Source organism: Chrysochloris asiatica, unplaced genomic scaffold (genome assembly GCF_000296735.1).
Source record: "Chrysochloris asiatica unplaced genomic scaffold, ChrAsi1.0 scaffold00109, whole genome shotgun sequence".
Taxonomy (NCBI): domain Eukaryota; kingdom Metazoa; phylum Chordata; class Mammalia; order Afrosoricida; family Chrysochloridae; genus Chrysochloris; species Chrysochloris asiatica.
The window spans coordinates 4,483,306-4,489,459 of NW_006408627.1; positions in this window are offsets into that span (position 1 = coordinate 4,483,306).

The following is a 6,154-nucleotide window of genomic DNA, read 5'->3' on the forward strand; positions in this document are numbered from 1 at the left end:
ATTTAAATGGAGAATAGATTGAAGTGGTCAATGACTTCATTTTGATTGGATGAATCATTAACACTCATGAAGCAGCAGTCAAGAAATCATACAATGTATTGCATTAGACAAATCTGCTGCACAAGACCTCTTTAAAGTGTTCAAGAGCAATGATGCTAGTTTGAAAACTACAGTGTGTTTGACCCAAGCCAAGATATTTTCAATAGCCTCATATGCATGTTGAACAGTGAATTAAGGATGACTGTAGAAGAATTGATGCATATGAGTTTTGGTGTTGGAGGAGAATATTAAAAGTACCATGGACTGCCAAAAGAACAAACCAATCTGTGTTGAAAGAAGTACAGCTAGAATGCTCCTTTGAAGTTAGTGGCCAGACTTCATCTCTCATGCTTTGGACATATTGTCAGGAGGGACCAGACCCTGGAGAAGGATTCATGTTTGGTGAAGTGGAAGGTCAGCGAAAAAGAGGTAACTCCCAATGAGATGGATTGTTACCATGGCAGCTGCAATGGGCTTAAATGTAGCAACGATCGTGATATTGACTCATGACCGGGCATTGTTTCTTTCTGTTGTGCACAGGGTCACTACAAATCAGTACTGATGGATAGCACATAACAACAACAACAACAAAAATGAGTCGGAACTGACTTGATGACACTTAACAAAAATAAAAACTGAGAAACCATTTTATGGCTTTATTTAGAATCACTATTATTCTTTTTCAAGTAATGTTTCTTAACTCATATTCCAATGCTTGAAAATAACATCTTTCATATTTAAAATAAAGTCATGCCAAAGTGTATATTAGAAAAAAATAGTAAAATTCTACTGTAAAGTTTAAAAGTAAAAATAAATCTATGTCTTGCTCTTTAGGCTTTACAAAGTTCCTTGGAAAACCCTATACAGGGTAGCTATGTGTAGGAACCCCATTGAGGGCACTAAATAACAACAGTAACTACCACCTCCAAATAAAACGTAACATGTTTCCTTCACTCCAGAAGTTTCTCTTGTGAGCATTTCACAATCATCTCTGTACCCAGTCAACTCTCTGGATTTTTTTTCTACCATAGATCAGTTTTGCCAATTTCCAAACTTTATATAAATGAAGATATATCAGGAGAGAAGACTCCATTAATCTTTCATGATTTTGCATATCTTGCAAGCAGAAACACTGATCTGCCTTTGTTATGGACTATGTTGCCAAAGGCGTTTGTATAGTGAAAAGCTATAGAAGCTGGAGATAATATTTACAACCTTGAACAAAAGACAGTATGTTACTGTTCAGAGTACAAAAGATCATGCCTCCCTCAGGGTGAAAGGTCAGGCAGGCTAACTGCCCATTATAGTATATTTACTTTCTCAGCTCCAGGTTTCTCTGCTCTTACACAGCCCTGTTTGTACAGATGTGATACTCTGAACACTTAAACATGTGGGGTTGCTATAAGCCAGCATCAACTCAGCAGACATTACTTTTTTTTTTTTTTTTTTCACCTGAATTACATTAATCATATGGCAGCTACTGAAGTTTCTAGACAAAATAAAATACGTTCCTGAGGCTTATCATTCTACAGCAGCACCAAGAAGTGGACCTTAGAATCTCTGGAATTGTGGAGTAAAATGAAGTCTCTTCATCTAGGTATGAGGTAAAGGGAGAGGAGTTCACAGCTGGGAAGGGTAGAGGGAATGGAGAGGATAGAATGAATGAATATTTTAGTCATGGAGACAGGAAGAATGGAATTAGCTGTTGGTATAGGTAGAAAAGAGAAAATGGTGAATGAATATGCTTATTTAGTATTCTGTTAAAAATAAAAATATCCTAATAACTGATCTTACTCAAAGATTCTGACTGTCCTCAGAATATCAAAGCAGGTTAAACTCTATTTATTATAGTTTTGATGGTAAGAATTATTATTTTTCTAATTAATTAGAATTTGGCAGCTGCTATGGGTCGGAACCGACTCAACGGCACTTAACAACAACAACAACAACAATATTACATATAAGGAGCTCTGGTAGCGTAGTGGTTACAAATCAGGCTGCGAACCTCAGGGTCAGCAGTTTGAAACTACCAGCTTCTCTGCAGGAGAAAGACGAGGCTTTCTGCTCCCGTAAAGATTTACAGCCTCGGAAACCCTGTACAGGGTCGCTAGGAGTCGGAACTGACTTCATGGCACATAACAACAACAACGTTACACAGAACAACTTTAAAGACTAAGCTTCCTATCTGTTACATTTTATAACAATATTGTGAAGTAGTTTTATTTTCTTTATTTTTTACTTTAAGGTTGTAATTTATGTTGTGCAGTTATATTCATTTTTTTTAAGTGACCCATCATTGGGTGTTTCCATTTAGTGTTTAAATTCTTGATATCCTGAATCAGTTTCTTGAAAAATAAATGCTGCTGTAAAGTTTCCTCAAAGGTGTGCTAATTGTGTCTGAAACATTTTTATAACAATGCTAAACTATGGATTGGCAAAGTGGTAACATCAGTGAGCTCAAGTGTGGAAACAGTTGTGAGGTTGGCCCAGGATCGGGCAGTGTTTCGTTCTGTTGTGCATAGTGTCTCTATGAGTCGTTATCGACTCCATGGCACCTAACAACAACAACTACAAGAAGCTATGGTATGGATTCCTCTTGTGGCGTTGCTGGATAAGCACTGGACTGCAAGGTCAGTTTGAATAGCAAGGTCGGTGGTTTAAACTCACCAGCTGCTCCTGGGAAACCCTATACTGGGTCACTATGAGTCAGAACTGATTCGAAGAAACTTAACAACAACAACAAGCTATGATATAGTAAATATCTAAGTGCCTACCATTTGTCCATGTTTATTTTATTCATTTCTTAATTTTTAGAACAGTAAGTATAAAGTGATGTTTTGTGTGTGAAGTAGCACAATTCAGGGAGGAAAACACAAACTAACACAAAACTTCGGGATCCAGAGCCAAAAAGTGTGCATTCACATCGTGCTGTGATATTCACCAGGTTAATGACGTGAGCAGGTCACTTTAACTTCTTGGGTTATATATACAACAGGAACTTCAGACCTATCTTTACTGTTTGTGTCAGGATTATAAGGGAATTTATGAGAAACTCTGTATATAAAGATTAGTGGTTATGATTTTTCACAAAACAGTATCAGGAATTTTAGACAGGTTTTCAATTCTTACTCTTGTGATAACGTCCTTCCTTTCATCTCTCCCAGAAAATCCCATTGCCATTTAAAAACAACCTTGTAAGTTGACCAGCTCAAGTTACTCATTTTTTTTTTTTTTTTTAATTTTCAAGTTGATCTTGTGATTTGCATCTAGGGAGGCCTAACTGAGCTAAACAGTTGATTGCAGATATTGGTGTCCAGACTGAAAGAACATGTGTTTGTCATGCTTTGATGGAATTCTAAGTACTTATAAGTGTATTTTTCTAACAGTTCTCTAGAGCTTTTTCTTCTACTTTTCCTTTGCTTTCCTTCTTTCCTCTCTTCTTTTTTCTTAAGGCAAAAAATAATTTTTTACTCACTGCTAAGTTTCTCTTCATAAGGGAGCAAAACCAAGAGAGGTCAGTCCACCCCACTGCCAACGCCCTGGCTAAAAGATGGCAAGGCTACTGCAGCAGGGTTTGCTGTGCTTGCTGGTCTCCAGGGAAGGAGCAGCTTCTGAGCTCTGCCACCTGACTTCATCCAAGCTGTGGAACGAGAAGGATCAGCATCAGTGTGGCAAACATTTTGAATGATTGTTGTGTTGTTGTTAAGTGCCGTCGAGTCGATTCCGACCCATAGCAACCCTGTGTAGGGTTTCCGAGGAGCAGCTGGTGAGCTTGAATCACTGACCTTGCAGTTCAAATGGCTTTGCAGTCTGACACATTAACCCACAGCGCCACACCAAGACTCCTTTTGAATGATTGTTGTTGTTGTTATTAAGTGCCATTGAATCGGTTCCGACCCATAGCGACCCTGTCGAGGGTTTCCAAGGAGCGACTGGTGAGCTTGAACCACCAACCTTGCAGTTCAAACCTTTGCAGCTCTGTCAAATCTTAAACTTTAAAAAATACAAACTCAGTGAATGCATTACACATCAGGATACATAATTTTAGTACAGACCTGGCACATTAGACTGTGTATATACAATATATCTATCTTCCTACCTGTGGCACCGCAGGATCAACACTGGCCTGCTAACCATAAAGTTGGCAGTTCAAACCCACCAGCTGCTCCTTGGAAACTCTATACAGGGTTGCTATGAGTTGGAACCGACTCAACAGCACTTAGCAACAACACCTATCTGTACATGTTGTTAAGTGCCGTCCAGGCGGTTTCAGCTCATAGTGACCCTGTATAGGGTTTCCAAGGAATGGCCTGTGAGTTTGAACCACTGAACTTGTGGTTCAAGCTGACCTTTCTGTCCAGTGCTTATCCTACAGTGTGCCATTCCAGATTTCTGTGTATACATGAGGGGCTTCAGAGACTTCATGGAAAGATTTTGTTATCTTTTATTTCCAATTTTTCCACAAACTTTTTGAAGTGCCCTTGTGTATATATAGATATATGTATACATATATGTGTTAAAATATTGTTATTGTTAGATGCTGTTGAGTTAGTTCTGACGCATAGCAACCCTATGCACATCAAAACTAAACACTACTCGGTCTTGCATCATCCTCAGAATTATTATTACGTTTAAGTCTCTTGCTGCTGCTACGGTTTCAATCCATCATGTTGGGTGTCTTCTTTCTCTTTTCTGCTGACGCACCATTTTACCAAGCATGATGTCCTTCTCTAGGGACTGGTACCTCCTGATATATTTGAAGTGTAAGAGATAAAAGTCTCACCATCCTGGCTTCTAAGGAGCATTCTGGTTGTACTTATAACACAGATGTGTAGGTTCTTCTGGCAGCCCATGGTACTTTTAATATTCTTCTCCAATACTATAATTCAAATACATTAATGCATCTTTGGTTTTCCTTATTCACTGTCCAATTTTTGCATGCTTATGAAGTGATTGAAAATGTCATGACTTTGGTTAGGCACACCTTAGTCCTCAAATTAACAGCTTTGATCTCTCAAGCTTGAAAGAGGTTTTTTGAAGCAGATTTGCCTAATGTAATCTGTTGCTTTATTTTTTGACAGCTGCTTCCATGAGTCCTCACAACTGGACCAAATAAATTACCAATAAATCATGATAAATGGAGACAAGACTGAAGTTGTCAAACACTTCATTTTGCTTGGATGTGAAAATCTAACTATTATTTTGTCATAAAGAATTAAGTGATATTTTATTGAAAAATAGAATTTTATTACTCATATCACTGTTGCTGTGCAAGTTTTCAGTGTATAAAACTATTCTATGTTTGAAGATTTTTTTTTCTTCTTCTAATTTTTATGTGCATAAGTCAAGAAGCCAGGTTGAAAACACAGTTTCTATGGCTGCCTCACTACCTGGGTTCTAACCTGTCTGATTGTCTTAAAACATATTAACCTTTAGGATTGTGGGTAACTTATTCACTTTTCTGTACTTTAGTTTCTCCATTTGTAAAGTGGGAATAAAAAATATTGTTTACTTCATAGAATGGTTGTGAGGTGAAGGTGGCTATACCTTTAGAATAAGGAGTTCTGATAGCTTATTTGTTGTTAGTTGGGCTGGTAACCTCAAGGTCAGCAGTTCAAAACTACTAGCAGCTCTGCAGGAGAAAGATCCGGCTTTCTGCTCCCATAAAGATTTACAGTCTTAGGAACCATATGCAGTGTCGCTGTGAGTTAGAACTGATTCCACAGCACATAAACAACACCACCATATGTACGCGTGTGTGTATATACACTCCTGCTATGGCTTTGTAGGATAAGCACTGGTCTGTGAACCACAAAGTCAGTGGTTCAAACCTACCTGTTGTTTCTCCTTGGAAACCCCGTATAGGGTCACTATGAGTTGGAATAGACCCGATGGCCATTGCCAATAGTAATATATATGCTCTAGTTTGTGGTGAAATTGCACTATTTTTATTACACCTTTCATTTTTCCATGAACTTTTTGAAGCACCCTCATATCAATTAGAACAGTGAACCTATTGTATATATTTTGTTGCTGTTAAGCACCTTGAGTCAGTTCCAACTCACAGTTGATGGGTTTGAACCACCGACCTTGAGGTTCAACTGACCTTTTGGTC